This window comes from Phyllobates terribilis, unplaced genomic scaffold, assembly GCF_046119375.1.
Source record: "Phyllobates terribilis strain yellow unplaced genomic scaffold, ASM4611937v1 Scaffold_1__5_contigs__length_1240528914, whole genome shotgun sequence".
Classification (NCBI taxonomy): Eukaryota; Metazoa; Chordata; class Amphibia; order Anura; family Dendrobatidae; genus Phyllobates; species Phyllobates terribilis.
The window spans coordinates 826,300,970-826,320,383 of NW_027362761.1; the positions used below are offsets into that span (position 1 = coordinate 826,300,970).

The 19,414-nt window shown below is 37.8% G+C and overlaps 1 protein-coding gene across 1 annotated transcript in view; it reads left to right on the forward strand.

Annotated features, from left to right (window-relative positions):
* Positions 1-19,414, forward strand: part of NPFFR2 (neuropeptide FF receptor 2) — a 243,550-nt gene that overhangs the window by 213,439 nt on the left and 10,697 nt on the right. The gene's annotated exons all lie outside the window — the stretch shown is intronic.

The following is a 19,414-nucleotide window of genomic DNA, read 5'->3' on the forward strand; positions in this document are numbered from 1 at the left end:
AATTGTAAGCGGACACCATGTTGTGTTTGGAGAGCCCCTGTGTGCCCAAACATTGGAGCTCCCCCACAAGTTACCCCTTTTTGGAAACTAGACCCCCCAAGGCACCTATCTAGATGCATAGTGAGCACTTGGAACCCCCAGGTGCTTCACAAATTGATTCAGAAAAATGAAAAAGTGTTTTTTTTTTTCACTTTTTCATTTTTACGAATCAATTTGTGAAGCACCTGGGGGTTCCAAGTGCTCACTATGCATCTAGATAGGTGCCTTGGGGGGTCTAGTTTCCAAAATGGGGTCACTTGTGGGGGAGTTTCAATGTTTGGGCACACAGGGGCTTTCCAAAAGCAACATGGTGTCCGCTTACAAATTGAGCCGATTTTCCATTCAGTTTGTTAGCGGACACCATGTTGCATTTGGAGAGTCCCTGTGTGCCCAAACATTGGAGCTCCCCCACAAGTGACCCCGTTTTGGAAACTAGACCCCCCAAGGCACCTATCTAGATGCATAGTGAGCACTTGGAACCCCTAGGTGCTTCACAAATTGATTCGTAAAAATGAAAAAGTGAAAAAAAAACACTTTTTCATTTTTACAAATCAATTTGTGAAGCACCTGGGGGTTCCAAGTGCTCACTATGCATCTTGGTAGGCGCCTTGGGGGGTCTAGTTTCCAAAATGGGGTCACTTGTGGGGGAGCTCCAATGTTTTGGCACACAGGGGCTCTCCAAACGCAACATGGCGTCCGCTAATTATTCAAGCAAATTTTACAATCAAAAAGTCAAATGGCACTCCTTCCCTTCCGAGCCATGCCGTGCGCCCAAACAGTGTTTTTTCCCCACATATGGTGTATCTGCGTGCCCAGGGGAAATTGCACAACAAATTTTGGGGTCCATTTTTTTTTTGTTACCCCTCTGAAAATAAAAAAAATTGGGTCTAAATTAACATTTTTGTGAAAAAAGTTAAATGTTCATTTTTTTCTTCCACATTCCAAAAATTCCTGTGAAGCACCTGAAGGGTTAATAAACTTATTGAATGTGGTTTTGAGCACCTTGAGGGGTGCAGTTTTTAGAATGGTGTCACTTTTGGGTATTTTCTGTCATAAAGACCTCTCAAAGTGACTTCAAATGTGATGTGGTCCCTATAAAAATGGTTTTGTAAATTTTGTTGGAAAAACGAGAAATGGCTGGTCAAATTTTAACCCTTATAGCTCCCTAACAAAAAAAATTTTGGTTCCAAAATTGTGGTGATGTAAAGTAGACATGTGGGAAATGTTATTTATTAACTCTTTTGTGTGACATATCTCTCTGATTTAAGGGCATAAAAATTCAAATTTTGAAAATTGCAAAATATTCAAAATTTTCGCCAAATTTCCATTTTTTTCACAAATAAACACAAGTGATATCGAAGAAATTTTACCACAATCATTAAGTACAATATGTCACGAAAAAACAGTCACAGAATCAGGGGGATCTGTTGAAGCGTTCCAGAGTAATTACCTTATAAAGTGACAGTGGTCAGAATTGTAAAAATTGGCCTGGTCATTAACGTGCAAACCACCCTCGGGGGTTAAGGGGTTAAAGTATAATTTTCAGCACTATTTTTCAAATCAATATTAGAAACAGGCACCAGCATGTGGGAACAACAAAACAAAACCTAAGGCACCCACATTCCTTTCATAATTACTGGACATCAAATACATTCCTGTGACAATATGCAAAAAGTTCAAACAAGGGTATAATAGTTGGTAAAAAGAACCATATTCCCAAGTTCAGTCATGGCCAAAAGTGTTGGCACCCTTGAAATTTTCCCAGAAAATTATTGCAGCAACACGTGTTTTGTTATACACATGTGTAGTTCCTTTGTGTGTACAGGAACAACACAAAAAAACAGAGGAAAAATGACAAATTGGACATGTCTTGTTCCAATATACCCAAAGGAATTAAACATGTGCATAACAAAATGTGTATTTGCAATAATTTTATGGGAGAAATACTTCATTTTCTGGAACAATTTCAAGGATTCCAAAACTTTTTGCCATGGCTGTAAATCATACAGTACAGACCAAAAGTTTGGACACACCTTCTCATTTAAAGATTTTTCTGTATTTTCATGACTATGAAAATTGTACATTCACATTGAAGGCATCAAAACTATGAATTAACACATGTGGAATTATATACTTAACAAAAAAGTGTGAAACAACTGAAAATATGTCTTATATTCTAGGTACTTCAAAGTAGTTACCTTTTGCATTGATGACTGCTTTGCACACTCTTGGCATTCTCTTGATGAGCTTCAAGAGGTAGTCACCGGAAATGGTCTTCCAACAATCTTGAAGGAGTTCTCAGAGATGCTTAGCACTTGTTGGCCCTTTTGCCTTCACTCTGCGGTCCAGCTCACCCCAAACCATCTTGATTGAGTTCAGGTCTAGTGACCGTGGAGGCCAGGTCATCTGGAATAGCACCCCATCACTCTCCTTCTTGGTCAAATAGCCCTTACACAGCCTGGAGGCGTGTTTGGGGTCATTGTCCTGTTGAAAACTAAATGATGGTCCAATTAAACGCAAACCGGATGGAATAGTATGCCGCTGCAAGATGTTGTGGTAGCCATGCTGGTTCAGTATGCCTTTAATTTTGAATAAATCCGCAACAGTGTCACCAGCAAAGCACCCCCACACCATCACACATGCTTCACGGTGGGAACCAGGCATGTAGAGTCCATCCGTTCACCTCTTCTGCGTCGCACAAAGACACGGTGGTTGGAAGCAAAGATCTCAAATTTGGACTCATCAGACCAAAGCACAGATTTCCACTGGTCTAATGTCCATTCCTTGTGTTCTTTAGCCCAAACAAGTCTCTTCTGCTTGTTGCCTGTCCTTAGCAGTGGTTTCCTAGCAGCTATTTTACCATGAAGGCCTGCTGCACAAAGTCTTCTCTTAACAGTTGTTTTAGAGATGTGTCTGCTGCTAGAACTCTGTGTGGCATTGACCTGGTCTCTAATCTGAGCTGCTGTTAACCTGCGATTTCTGAGGCTGGTGACTCGGATAAACTTATCCTCAGAAGCAGAGGTGACTCTTGGTCTTCCTTTCCTGGGGCGGTCCTCATATGAGACAGTTTCTTTGTAGCGCTTGATGGTTTTTGCAACTGCACTTGGGGACACTTTCAAAGTTTGCCCAATTTTTCGGACTGACTGACCTTCATTTCTTAAAGTAATGATGGCCACTTGTTTTTCTTTACTTAGCTGCTTTTTTCTTGCCATAATACAAATTCTAACAGTCTATTTAGAAGGACTATCAGTTGTGTATCCACCTGACTTCTGCACAACACAACTGATGGTCCCAACTCCATTTATAAGGCAAGAAATCCCATTTATTAAACCTGACAGGGCACACCTGTGAAGTGAAAACCATTTCCGGTGACTACCTCTTGAAGCTCATCAAGAGAATGCCAAGAGTGTGCAAAGCAGTCATCAAAGCAAAAGGTGGCTACTTTGAAGAACCTAGAATATAAGACATATTTTCAGTTGTTTCACACTTTTTTCTTAAAAATATAATTCCACATATGTTAATTCATAGTTTTGATGCCTTCAGTGTGAATGTAAAATTTTTAAAGTCATGAAAGTACAGAAAAATCTTTAAATGAGAAGGTGTGTCCAAACTTTTGGTCTGTACTGTATATGGGGAATGCCAAAATATATTAGACCTACAATCATGAGGAGTGTAGAAACAATGAATAAGCATGAAAAAATATCAAATTTTATTAATCAAAATACGTACAATAAAAATGCACAGGAGTAAAATATCAGAGTGAAGACACAAAAATGTTAGACAAATCAAAGACCAAGGAAAGGTAAATAAAGGTGGCTAAATGGTTAATGGATTGCTGAAATCCCTGCATATACATGCCCCAAATGGGTTGTACAAGAATTATACACAAAAAGATCATACATTTTAGCATAATAGGAAATGCAGGTATAGACCATGTGGCCTCAGAACAGTGAACAGGTAAAGTAGAGAAAATATAAAAGCAGCAGTATAGGTAAAATCCAATGCTCAGTAATATAGCTACATGTCCCAATGTCTATGTCTGTATCACAATTTCAGTGATATTGTCCAAATATTCTTGCCTTAACATTTGATACTAGACCTCAGCATTTGAATCATCACTATTTGAAGATATGTTTTGATTTTTGGAGTAAGTGACTTCTCCCTATTTGAGTTTTTTTACAATCCATTTTCAGAAAGTAATTGGCAACATTTATTCACGTTTGACACGATTTTACATGGCTCTGTTCAGTCATTTAGTACTGAAAAGCAAAACACAATATATAGAAAAAAGAAGGCATGAAAAATAAATCGTATTGTCTGTAGCAAAAATCTAATACTTGTTGCTATAAGGAATTGGCAAAGTTCGAGCGCTGCTGAGTTTTTCCCTTTCTCACCTTTCTGCTCAATAGTAATCCAGCCGTAAGCACAGTAATAAAGATTGTGGATGAAACTATATTAAATCTGGGATCCAATTATACATATTGCAAACCAATAAAAGAAGGGGACATTTGAAGAAAGGCTAATAAGATTCTAGGTTTTATGTTTCCCATAGCAAAATTTACAAGCAATTAAATATGTTATAACTAAATAAAGAATTTAGCAAATGACTGCTAGAAGCATTTACAAAAAAGAGTGGTGGCAGCTAAAATAAGTTCAACAGATAAATATGGTATGCAGTGTTGATTCTCAAAAAATGTAATATATATATATATATGTTGTACTTTATGCTTCCTCCAAATTCCAGACTTCATTTTCACAAAATGTATTTTGATTTGGAAAGTTGTGAGTAGGGATGAGCATATCTATCCATGGAGGATTGAGTTTGAGTCCAGTTTCCTGAAATTTCATGTGAACTCGACCACTTTAAAATTCAATTTACAGTTCACAAAAAAAACAAATCTTTCCCTACACCATTTTCCACAAAATGGGTTAAGAACTTTTTGCGAGGCTGTTGGGCTTACCCATAGTTCTCTGCATAATTTCCTGCTGAGATAGGGTCCCTGGTTTCCTTCCAACTGCAGGCACCTCCTCAATGCATGTACTTACCATTTACACAAGACACCATTAAAATATCTAATTAGATATGAAAAGTAGGAAAATATTAGCTGCAGTAACAAGTGTAAATGTAATTGTTAGGCATAAGGTGTTTGCTGAATTCAAAACAGGTTCAGAACCATCAGTGGATTCTGTGGTCTCCCATTCTGGTTCAGCCAGGGCTGATGCTCCTCGGCATCATCATCAGTCCCAACACCAAGCTGGTGCACAAGATGGACAAGTTGTCTCTTGGGTCTTTGTTCCTAGCAACATGAAGCGTAGGTTGCGGAGGGAAACAGGGCTGCTACAGCCTAAGTCCAGGATTCACTGCACTGAGCATGGCCGTGACATGGCGGACCGTGATTGGTGGTTTGGGAGTCAGTTGATCCAGTGACCTGGCACCGCCTGATTGGTCGCGGGTGATGTCACCAATAGTGCGACGGTGGGCATGGCTTAATCTTTAAATAGCAAACATGGCGGCGCACTCTGATCATTGAGCTGTGATGGTGTTGTTGTGTGGATGCTTGGTCGTTTGGGCTCCACGTGTGCTTTAGCTTCTGTCAGGCAGATTTAACAGAGGATAGGCAGCCTTAGATGGAGTGAGGCAGGTAGCTTCGTCTGGCAGTGTGACTCCGACAAAGGGGTTGCCATACACCCTGAGCAGTCTGCAGAAGCCGTATTCCTGGCACCGCCTGTAAGCCACGTGGAGAGATACTCCTCAGTCCGGTAGCATGCCGGCTGGGAGCACGTATACGCCGGCGTGTATCACACACGCATCCTAGCGCCTGCTGTGTAGTCCCTGTGCTGTAAACAGGGCTATAGATACATTATTTATCGCACATCTCTCGTGCAGTTAACGGAGATAGTGCAAATTCCTATTCCCGTTCCGGTGTGCAGTAACACAGAGGGGATTGTTATTTCAGTTGGTTATTTTACCTTCTTACCCGGAAGGTGTTCGGCCGCAGTCCTCCAGGCTGCATCGCGGACCCCGGTTTCGGTTGCGATCCATTATTTAATAAAGTTGTTTGCAACCATCCCCTTAACAGTAATCCTCTAATCATACACAGTAAGGGCTCACTCAACCAATGTATTTTCCATCCTAGTGCAATCCAACAAAACATCGGGTCGCACTCAGACCAATGTTGTTGTATGGGGCAAGAAAAATGCTCTATTCTTTCTTCGGACCGAGTCTGTCCGATGAAAAAATTGTAACATGTCCAAGTTTGAGCTGATATTTGGTTTCAACTCGGCTATTAAAGTCAATGGTTGACATCTGATTGCAGTCCGATGATTTCCGTGCACTGACACAATGGAGAAGATGGAGAAATTTTGTTCTCCATCTTTTCCTCATAGTATGCTCTGATTCTCCTCGTCTGAGGGAATCAGATAACACTTTGCTGACACTCCGATCAGACTTATCATTTGTCAGAGTGTCATTTGCATAATCAGCTCGATTGGACAAAATCTGCAGTAGGTTTTTATGTTCTCCTCGTGTTTGCGTGGGTTTTTTCCAGGTACTTAGTTTCCTCTCACACTCCAAAAACATACTGATAGGGAATTTAGATTGTGAGCCTCAATGGGGACAATGAGGATGGACGATACAGCCTAAACACAACAATGAGGCATACTTTCTTCCCTAACTTCCCCCTTAAAATATGCATATTCCGCATACATAAATGTTTATATTGTTTCAATATAAGGAAGTAAGATAATATTTTTCCTCAAAGCGCTAGTGACACTGAAGGTGCCTTTACACATTAAAATAAAGTCAGGCAAACCTGTCAGTTTCAGAAAGACAATGATGTTGGTGTGAAGAATAGCGCAGTTTGCTTTCAAACATCTAACATTCTGCTGACAGCTGAGTTGCATGGGCTGCTTTTTTTCCTCCAAAAAAAAATAGAAGTTTGATTTCTTCATATGTATTAAATTGTTGACACATTCTGTTTATCATCTTAATCTACTGTTCTAGAGAAGCTTGAATGTGGAATCCCACTGCTTCAATCTTAAAATTAAATCTTTAAATCTATTTCAATTCTAATATAGAAACACTGTATCATCTAAACGTGTGTTAGGCAAAGTAAGATTTAATTTACGCTATGTTCACACTAATAAAGATTGCTCCATTATCTTTTTCTGTTTCTATATTTATCATAAAGTTTTTCAATCCTTTTTACACCTCCTATTTCTAGGATTGAAACAGTATATAATTAGAGATGATCTAATCCATGGTTCCCCAACTCCAGTCCTCAAGGCCCACCAACAGGTCATGTTTTCAGGATTTCCTTAGTATTACACAGGTGATAATTGCATCACCTGCACAGGCAATAATTCCATCACCTGTGCAATACTAAGGAAATCCTGAAAACATGACCTGTTGGTGGGCCTTGAGGACTGGAGTTGGGGAACCCTGATCTAATCGAATCAACTTTGTGTCAAAGTTTATGAAATCTGTAGGTCAGGCATTAGAACAATTTGCGACTCGATTTGTGCAGATCATCAAAAAAATTCCACTCCACCATTTTACACATTGTAGAAGATTGCATCAGCCCTGGGAATGACCATGTGGGTTGAAGCTGACATGTAATAATGCAGCCAATCAGGAGAGACTTTCATAGCCTGTACAAAAGCCAAGGAAGGCAATGTAGCAGCCATTTTATGGTGATTTTAAAATTGTGAGAAGGCATCAGAACTCATAGCTCAACAATAAACATAGGAAGAGAAAGCCCTAAAACTTTGGACAAATACACCAGAAAGTAATGTATAACTGCAGTATTAAAGAAGACGAGAGTATTAGTCTGCGAATAATTAAAAAATTAATTTGCTAGGGGTAAAAAGATAGGAGAAGTGCCAGTAGCAGCAGTGCCAGACTCATCGTAATTTACCAGTGATGTGGTGTAGCTGGCATCTGTCATGCTGCAGTTGAATTAAAATTACACTTTTTTTCTTCATTTTCTTTCTATAAGAAAATAAGCTCAAATCAGTGTCGGAGATGATTATGCTCATGTTTTTCCTTCCTTATGCAATCCAGATTGAGAAGATGGAGTAATTGTTTTTAAAAATACTGTTGGCAGCAGATTAATCTCTGTACTGTTCAGCCATTCAACAGTGAATTTATATTTATTCAGGAATAAAGATAACATAGCTTACAACTAGCATTTCTTATAGCTTAGGATCTTAACATCTTGTCTGTTAGCTTGCAAATTGAAAGTACAGTAGAATGTGCTCCAGCTACACACACAATGAACAGGAACTTCCTGTTTTTTTTTGTTTTTTTTTCTTAACAGTGCTTTACTTGAAAAATAACACTATTAGTGGAGACAGAAACTCATGCACTATTAAACATTAGCAAATAGAAATTGTTGCAATGTATACAATAATAAGCATTATTCCAACAAATACAAAAGAAAATTCCCTAAAATCCCACAACCCACAATAACCACCTCACAAAGTGTGCATGCCGCAAACAGTTTATTTTGCATATCTGTTTTACTACTCAAATTTTTTTATCCATACACACCACACTGATACGGTGCCCTATTTCAGGTGTTATTTTTTAAATGTGCCTTTCTAGCTTTGCTTATTTTGTTTTTTGGAGGATTTTGGGTTGAATTTTGTTAAAACAATAGAAAAAAAGTAAAGAAAGTTGATATTAAACTGTGCATTTCTTTTTTTTTCATTTTATTAGTCAAATATGACAACCATACACAACACAGGTATACTGTCACCTGCTGTCACATTCTGCTTCTTGAAAGTCAAAGATTTGGCATTCACTCTGTCGTAATATGAGGTGTCGGTGGAACGGGGTGTGGAACCCATAGATCAGGACAATAGAAATCACCGCACACTGTAGGCTTGGGTGATGCAAAATGTATTCATTCTCAGTGAAAGCAAAAATAAGCATCATAGTGCTGGGAACTGTAAGACAAAATTACAAATGTTTCAACCCTACCAGGGTCTTTATCATAATGTCCTTGCAAAAGAAAGGACAATATATCAAGGAGGTCACTTTTTTGCTTCTTACACATGTATAGACTGTTACCTATCATTTTTTGTTATTGCCTTTATGGCTATGGTTGAATAATTAGGGTTGAGAAGATTGTCAAAAGTTAACTATAATGTTGTACAAAATGTATGCCAAAAGCAAAAGTGGCAATGGCAATGGACAGGGTAGTGTAAAAGAAAAAAAAACATACCACTACTAAGTATGTAGGAGATGCTAGAAGTAAAATAGGTACCACCACCACCACTGGCATTAGCTGTCCAGGATGTAGTAATATCTAGTACTATTTAATTCTTTCAGGACATAATTGGCCTCATTTACTTAAGGCAAGTGTATTAGTGAGAAGGAAACAGAGGGTACTATGAAATATATGGCACAGCAATCATCTCAGTCTCAGCAGGATAAAGTTACATCTGACTGTGACACCATCAGTTTTGACTCAGTGCTCTAGCACAGTATGATCTGTCTGATCACAAATAGTTCAAAATAATATTTTTTTGGACCATTTTTCATTTTAAAAAACATCAAAAAAATGTCATGGCCCTGTGCTATAAAATTGATTGTTACTAACGGGTTGCAACTGTTTCTATAGAGAGGTCACTTTGACATTACTCAGAATGTTTTTGTGCTAAAGAACTCAAAAAAGTTGGATTCAGTCCTAGGACACCTCAGAGTGTTACATATATCTTTTCAGGGCGATTGAAAGCTTTGCAGTATTGCGATTCATGATGATACTAACTATAGGATTGTTGTCAGCCTGTCTAAACAGAACTTTAAACAAGCAACAATCAGTGGCCGATTGTTGGTTGTTTAATGGCTGTGGTTAGAATATGTAAACTCCGCAAAACTTAGCGTAACATAGATTTAATACCTGTTTGTATTTTTTAAGCCAAGATAGAAATATCTTCTAACTCAAAATATCTAGAACTTGTTTTATAGTAAGCGTCTTCTTACATCAAGCAATGTGCAGGGTTAAACTACCGCCATCCAATAACATACTTGCCAGCTGGCAGCCATTTATTAGTCGGTTTATACTGGCAGACCAAGATGTGCACTGATCTGTAACAGATCATTCAGTTCACGTAGGCTGCCATTGCTCTTGGGTTTGCTAGCCCCGCTTTGTTTGTTGATCGGGTGAGACTGTTTAGACATCCCGATTATCAGGAAACAATTCATTACCAAGATTATCTGGAAACAAGTTCATTCAGAATAATTGTGCAGTGTGAATGGACCTTTAGGCTATGTGCCCACAATGCAGAAATGCTCAGGAGCCTTTTTCTGTTTCTCACCTTATAATAGACATATTTTAATCCCTTGTTACACATCTACAGTATTGTTTTGATATGTTTGTCTTCAGATTAGTTACATCTGTTTTGATCCATTTTTTATTGTCTATAAATTTAGTTGAATTACATGCATTAAACTTACATATTATACAGAATTTTATGTAACCTTTACATTTATTGCCTGTCTACTAGTATGTGTTTTTTTCAACAAAATCGGATGGGGTAAAAAGAGACAACATTGGTTGCAATCTGTTGTGGTGGTCTTTCCCATTAGTTAACAATCATTTTTCAACTAACAGGACATCTAGGAAATCATTTCTTAGAATAAATAAAAAAAATCAATTATCTTATCATGACAGGTCTTTCTTTTGTAACCCTTAGCAATCAGCTCTTATCACAAAGGATGATACATACAGTAAGCAGCAGCTTTGGGAAATGAAGAAATAAATGGCGCACATCGATGTGAACGTTAAAGCTGCTGTTTTGTATAATGGGAGCAGCGTTCACTTATTCAGGGATGTCCTTAGTCGGAGACCCTATTCTATGATAAAATGACAGTGCATATAGACAGTTGTTGTCTGGTTGGGCAAATCGTTTTAACTCCTTCATGATGGGACATTTTCAGTTTTTTCATTTTTGTTTTTTCCTCCCATTTTCCCACAAGCCATAATATTTTTTTTTCCATCCACATAACTGTATGAGGTCTTGTTGTTTGCAGGACAAGTTGTGCATTTGAATTATTATTGTCCATTCATTATTATTTGATGCACAGGAAAGCGGGAAACAAATTCCAAATGCATTGAAATTGCAAAAAAAGTACAATTCCACAATTGTTTTTTATTTACCGTCTTCACTGTAATGTAAAACTGACCTGCAATATTATTTTTTAGTTCAGCAAAAGTATGCAGATATTAAACATGTACATTTTTTTTAACTAAGTGGTGAAAAAAAATTCAGAAATTTGTTAAAAAGCAAAACCTTTCCTTGTGTTGCCCGTAACGTTTTTAATTTTTGGGATCTGGCTGTGTGAAGAATTTTTTTTGCTCCCTGAGAGGACATTTTTACTGATACCAGTAAACAGGGATAGGGGGGGCGGTGATGTGAACTTTCATATTTTTTGCATTGTTTTTATATTTTTAAAAGCTTTTTTCACTCTCCACTCTACTTGATCGTCCCCTTAGGAGATTTGAACCTGCCATCTTCCGATCCCTTGTACTATGTCAGCACTGCTGTGTATTGCTAAGATACGCTAAAAGTTGGCTTTCACAGGAGAATCATCATAGCAAGCATGGAGGTCTTTAGCATCCCCCCGGCTGTCATGGAAACCCATCAGCGCCCTACAATCATGTCATGGGCACACCAATGGGTGCATAGATTGATGTGCCCCCCCCTGCTGGTGCGTGTTGAAAGCCACTATTAGAGAATCTCAAAGCTCCACTCCGGCTGTTAGAGGCAGATGATGGCTGAATAACACACCCATCATCTGCCAGGAAAGATGTCACGGACCTGACATATGGCATAACCAAACAAAATATGTCGAGAAGGGATTAAAGTAATTGGCTGCAGTGACTATTTATGTAACCGATTGTATACAACAGTTAAATGTTGGCAGTTCAAAAACACGACCATACTGGAGAATCAGCGCTGAATTAATAAGAAATAGGTGTGTAGGTTTTTTCTTTAGAGATTTAAATTATTTTCAGAAGTTCATCCCCCCTTTAACCTCTCCTAAGTCAAATTGTATTTTGAATTATACATACAAATTTTAAAAATGTAAAAATTGCATTAACTAAAGTTTGAAGCAAAAATGTACTGTATATCATACACTTTCAATTTAAATTTGTAATTCAGAGTAGTGTATAGTATTTTGATGCTAAACCCAACACAGCAAAGAGAACTGATAGGTAGCTTTTAATAGTCAACATTTAAAATTGAACAATCTACGACTAGTTGAGAAGAAACACAACTTTCATATACAAGCCTGGCTTAGAATTAATGGCTTCTGGTGTCATAATCCTCACAGGATTAAAAGGGATGTTTACAGTAGTGTGGATCAATTAGAAGAAAACATTAAACTGCTTTAGAAAACGGAGGATTTTAAAATTTATTTAATTTTATTTAGAGGAGATTAAACATTAAATTCACTAAGCCTTAATGGAAAAGATATACAGTAATAGTAATTTCATGAGAAAAACAAGATGCTGTAAAGTATAAAACAAAAAAACAAGCCTCATAAGTAAAACAGCGTTTTAAGTAAAACATTGTTTAATGGTAATAACCTTAGAAATTCCATTGTCACTTCTGAAAGATATATCTGTGAATTTTCAAAATCAAATTCTCCACCTATTTAACACAATCTATGCCAGCTATGTGAACACATTTTGCTTAAAACAGGTGTACTCTAAAGATTATTGAATCTTTTGAAAGTTAAATTTCTCAGCTTTGTAGATTTTTTTTAATTTGATTTGCAGTGAATCAATTCACCATAAATTGCGACAGTGAAAAGCATCTACTTGCCAAACATAGAAATGTGTAACACTCTGAGGTCTCTTCGAACTGTTTTGTACTCCTTTCAAACTTTTTATCACTAACGTAGCTTTAATAATGTCCAAAGTGACCACAATATATATGGCTAGAGGTAAATGGATGTTAACTGGTTTTAACCAACGGCCCTTTTAACTCATTGCACTAACAGTCATTTCATGCTTTTTGAATTGTAAAAATGGTCCAATAGTGATCCCTTTTTTAGGTCAAATGCCTGTTTTGCAGATGTTTATACACGTGTGGTGCACATAGAAGAAGACGCTACATTTTTACAAGATGTGGTGCAAAAACTATTGCTTGTTTGGGGAGTGTAAAGAGGTTTGTTCTTTGCTAAATGAAAAAGCAAAATTTTTTTCACAAGGTATTCAAAAGTTATCCCTTTGTTTAGGGAGCAACAGGACAGCACAGTACAGAATAGGATGGGGCAGGCAAGGAGACGTCTCGCAGTGTAGGGACAGATCTAGAAGCCAAAGAAGCAACAGTACAGTATAGCACTATAAAACACATTGGGTAGGCAGGAGATGTTTGGCTAAAGTGGCTGTCTAATGGAAATGGTAGCTTCAGATGCTGCCCAGTAGAGATTTATGACAGGTAGGCAAGGTGATGTCTGGCAGTATAGGGATAGCACTGGCAGCGTCAGCAACAGCACAGTATCGATGACATGATGGACAGTGAGCAGATTCCTAGCTGGACATGGGCCATAGGAGTTGGTGGTAGTAGAACAGTGTACAAGACAGACATCTGACAGCCAGGGAGGCAGATGCTAATCTAATCATTGACATCAACGGTATGTGAATGATGTTAGCACTGGTCTATGCCTGACTCCTTTTGATAATGAGGCAGTATTTGCCAATGGTCCAATCTGCTGACTCAAAAGTCGATTGTATCCATTTCAGGATATCTGCTGAAGAAAGGACACAGAGCAGATATGGATGAACCTGGCTTTTCAGCCAGTGCATCTCTTTTTGCCGAAGTTCATCATATTGGCGAAGCATCAGAAAAACCTTTTGGTTGATCATGTCAAATTTACGGTAGTTTCTGCTGCTGCCTCTGCTGCTTGTTGTAGTATTATTGCTGGTACAAGCAGAATATTGGCTCTGAGGGGAGTGGAGAGGGGTTTCCTGATCAGCCAATTGGTTAACAGGCCTCTGTTAAGTGAAAAAGTTACTTAAAATTATCCTGTTAATACGTCAATATGTCAAATTAGATTCCCTTTTAAGAGCCAGAAAAAATGTCATCATTTTATGACTATCCAAAAGTCATCCCTGTGCTTTTTGGTAACAATACGCCTGTCATTCCACAAGCATACCAGTATAGAATGTTAGACTGCAACTAGCCATACTTGCAATGACGAACGATTGCCCTGTTGGTTCACTTTCTGCACCACACCACGACAATTAACAATTATTTTCATTCTGTCAACCTCATCTTCTGCCTGAGTCTGGGATTACTGAATAACTTGCTGCTGCTCCTTTCTCCTCCTCTCCTTCCTCTAAACCCTGCTGAATGTATCTTGGACCAAGATGTTCTCAAAGAGCCATAGGGCAGCAAGAAACATATTTAAGTTACTGTTCTTTTTCCTTTCCCTGTGGCATCATGGTATGTGTTTTTTTGAAGACAAATATAAGGGATATGACATCATTGATGCCACATAATCCATACGGAGAAAATTAGTGGCACTCAATACCACGTAGATTCTAATCCTTTATTCCATCCGGAATAAACAAAACAGGGCAGACAAAGTTCTAGTCAGCCAATGTCGTTTCACTTGAACATAGGCTTTCTCAAGGCCTCATGCTACAATTGTCAACTTTAATATCTTTTTCAAAGGGCTTCAGTAGGTGACATACATCCCTCATTAACTGCCAATAGTGGATCTCAAAGTAATTCATGATCCAGTGTGGCTACTGCATGATATAGTCTGTCACCACTTTGTGCTGCTCACACATTCTGCTTTTGCAAAGCCAGGAGCTTATGCTTCGCCACATAAAATAGTTGAAATTAGCAGACTTTTCTGGCCATAGCCACTACTTTTCTCACGAGAGTGTATCTCTTGAAGAAACTTTGCACAATTTAATTCAGGAAATGCGTCAGGAAGGTAGCATGAGTTACATTGCCCAAATGTACTGTAAATGCCCAGTGGCATTTAACAGAGAGCCATCCAGTGTGAAGTGCTGCTTTTGTTTTCAAGCTGTAAAACTGCTTGGCACAGCTTTACCTTGCATGAACGAAAAGAATAAGGGTGTAATTTTTTTACGCTGAATTCTTCAAACTGGTTCATGTGTTTCATGAGTTTTGTACAAAATTAAAAATGTTCTTTTTTTCTGCCTTCGATCCACTTTGTAACTTTTTAACTCCAAGTTGCAAGTTTTGTAAACGATGTAAAAATTGCCGCAAAATATTTGTCGTACATAGAATTACTCCCACAGGGGACTGGAGTACAGTTGTGCCAAATCTAGCTATTTTTAAGTCGCATTTGATGAATCCGTCTAAAAAATCTGGAAAAGTCACACTAATGTAAAAAACTGAAAACTTGCAAAACAACAAAAGACATTTTAAAACAGACACAAATGGTTTGATCAATTTGTCACAATAAAATGGTGAAAGTGCAATGATGAATCACACCCTTAAATGTTATGGCGGAGGAGGAAAACTGAGCAGAACACTGATTCACCTGCAGGTACCTTTATCAAAGGTAACAACACTCTGCTGGGTGAGATGACGTATACTGTATTCCATTATGCCCTTCGCTTCTTTCCCACTAATACAGCATTAGGTCTTACTACTACCAGGATAGCTGCTGCCAGTGGTATCAGTGCTGCTGCTGACAACAGCATCCACATTTTTTTCATGTACGTGTCTCAAATTTGCCAGCTTAAATAGGTGTACCAAAGCAGTTAAATGTCTTGATTTAGTGTAATTATTAGTGAGGAGCGAGCAAGCTCATTTAACCCTTTAAACGAGCACGCTCGGGTACTCATGAGCACGCTTGGTTACTCGTGAGCACACTCGCTCATCACTAGTAATTATTTAATTATTTCAATTTTTATTTTAAGCAAATTAAATCTTCCAACTCAAAAAGGGTGTAAAAACAAATGCCAGGTAGTAACAAGGCTTCTAAATGTGACAACAGCCCACAGTATTGTTGTGAGGTCAACAGTTGCCAAACTGGAATAGCAAGGGCTCCTTCACATGTAAGTTATTTATCTTCTTGTACATTACAAACTGTTCAAGTTTCATTGGAAGCCTGTGCTAGCATTTCTTCTGCGGTGTTGCTATCAGTGTGTCAAGAGTGGGAGAAGAGGGTTGCATTGACAATCCAACAAAATGGGCAGCACTTTGAACACATTTTATAAGTGGTCATAAACTTGTAAAAAACTCATGAAAAAATAAAGTTACATTAAAACCAAGCACACTATTGTTTTTCATATGAAATTCTCAATAAGTTTGATGTGTCACAACCAGATCGGTTTCAGTCACCTGTCAGTATACAGTGAGTGGCGGCTCTAAGCACACCCTGCCATATTGTCTGAAAATTGTCTTTGTATACTGTGTGGTGACTGAAGCTAAGACAGAACTCCTCTATGACTGAAAGCTGGTGACTGCCAGGAGGAATAATATTAATTTTCTCCCAGTAGCCCAGCTTTCAGTACAGCGGCTGCACTGCTGTGGAATGATATTAGCCTGCAAATTAACTCCATGTCATTAATAGCGTTTAATAGCGTTTGGAGACATGACAGGTTTCCCTTTAATCAACCTAAATTAAATTCTAGAATGAATTATCACACTCATTCCTCAAGAGCAGGCTGTGAAAATCAAGTAAAATTCCTATCAAACCCATAGTTTTGTAAACCGGCAAATGGTGCCCTTAACTAAATAAGTCTGGTCAAGCAAACAATCGCTGGTAAGTGTTAATTGTGTCAAAAACTACATATCTCTTTACACGGTCTCCAAGGCTCCTCACATTCTAACTCACTCTTTAATTTTCCTCATCTAAAATAATTAAATAATAAAATCTTTATTTCAATTGCTATCAAATGCTGCTCATCAATCAACCAAATCTTGGCAATGATATCTCCTCCTAGAACCACTAATTATCCAACATCATTAAAATGATCTCTCACAAGTGTGACTACATCTTGTTGGTGTGTATCCAGCTATTAATTGAGCAGAATTAAAGAACAAAGCTCTACTTTTAAAAATAACTCTTAACTTTGCGGCAAAAATAAGTGAGTTCAGAATTCTGATTTGAATAAGCCTTTTCTTAGCATCCTGAAAATTCTGTCTCTTTTTCAGCATCACTCTGGAAAAGTCCAGGTGAATTGATATATTCATCCCATTATATTGCGCACTCCTCCTTTATTGCCATTTACCTAAGAAAAGCATCTTGGTCTTTAGAGCTGAGAACTTTAACAATAATAGTCTAAGCAGACTCTGAGTTGTTGGTTTGTAATTCTTTTTGCTATACTGTAAAATTCTATCATTATGGCAGATCATATTTCAAGATAAGTTGCTGAATATAACTGGGATTTTTGTATTTCACAGATGTTTTTCTCTGATTTAAAGTAAGTTTAAATGCAATATTGATATAAAATAGCCAGATAAAGTTTTCCATGTGTCTGTAGTTGAGATGTGTGAATAAATTCGAGTGGAATTGAACTCTTCTCAAATTTTACAAAATCCACATTAACAAAATTGCAGATTTTTTGTAATTTGCCTATTTGCAGATTCAGCAAAATGACAGCTGCTGGCCACCATTATTCAGAATCATAAGAAGTCATAAAAATGTTTAAAAATAATTCTACTTTCTTCTCTGGCCCATTTGCTCTTGTCCCCCACCCGTTTGGTCCTTGTTGTATCTTTGGATCAGTGTCAGTAGTGCTGAAATCCCCTTGCCTCTACCCTTGCCTGTCGGGTTTGCCAGGCTCTGAAGGGTTCTGTGCATGCACCCACAATGGTCACAGACCACGGACTGCCGACAATTAGGATTGGTGGGGCCGGCGAGGTGAGCAGTGAGGTGAGGATAAGGATTTTTATTATTTTTTACATATTATATTTATTATACTCTGGGTTTGGAGAGACACCGGAGCTTAATAAGGGACATTAAATTCATGGAGAATAACTTCTCCGCAAACTGGAGTTCCCAAGAAAAAATGCATGTGCAAGCAAATTTAAATGTAGCCTGATTCACTCATCTCTAATCTGTAGAGAAATATATTAGCTAATTATGAGTGTTGATGCAATATCAAAACTAAATAGATGGGATCCCTCTGCAGTGTGAGAATTAAAGATGTGATAGGAAGCTTAATCTATGCTAGCAGCCTTAAAGGGGTGTACCAAAACTAAAGTTGATTTAAATCCTACATATCTTTTTAATGTAATAATCAAATCAGTTTTCAAATATGCTTTAATACAAATGTCCCTACTGTTTCCTATCAGCTATAACTTATTTTTTTTAACTTCTGTTCTGATGACATTTCTTTGAGACTCTCCAAGTGCATGCTGAAATGCTCAAACTTGGGGTCTTGGCTACATCTAATGTGGAAACTGCTTTACTCACCCTGAAACAAAGCATCATCAGTGATGTCAGTTTCAGAGGCTGGGCTAGTCCCTACTCTATTGAGCATGTGTCAGTTCTGATGTTTGTTTTGTGGACTGGGCTGGTCTCTGTTCTCCTGGTTTGCAGTGTTCTGTCCTTTTCAGTGTGCACTTGCCAGCTCATCACTTCTTAAAAGAATTGGCGAGGGAGCGCACTGTCACTGCACATTGAAAAGGAATATAGCACCAAGATCCCATACTGAAAATGCATCACAATTTAGAACCGTTGAATGCTCAGTAGGGCAGCGAGTAGTTTATCAGAATGTATGTGAAGTTAAAAAAAGCAGTTAGAGAGAGTAGAGAGGGAAAGGTAAAGACTTTTTAATTTAAATATATTAGAGGAGTGATTAGATTATTATAATAGATGGACATTAAGGATTAAAATCAAGTTTAGTTTCAGACCACCCCTTTAATGGTACCAGCCTTCAGCTCTGTAAAGTTTTAATTTTTCACTGAAAAAGTTATGTAATACAGATTAGAAACTGATCCCAGAGAGTGTAATTGTAGCAAAGATTGTTCATAATGTTGTAGTCGTATGCCATTTGATTTAAATTAATAAATATTGTTGAACACATCCATTCTTTTCCATAAAATATTATCCTAAATTTGGATAGTCTTACAAAACTTGTTTTGGCTTTATTGACCTGTCAATTAGACAGGTGAGAGAAATAAATGTGGTTAGAGTTGTGACCTTTCTAGATTTATTATCCAGAGAGATTGAGCCCCCATGTAATTTACATTGTAATCGGACAGCAATTTTAATCAGTGTTAATAATGAATAACAGTTTTCCAACTATAAAGTGCAAATTAATATTTCACTGTAAATTTTCATTAAATGGGATTTGTCGGTTGTCCTTGCAAAACATATTGTTATATTAAAAATGTCAAATACGTAATTTTGGTTAACTCAAGA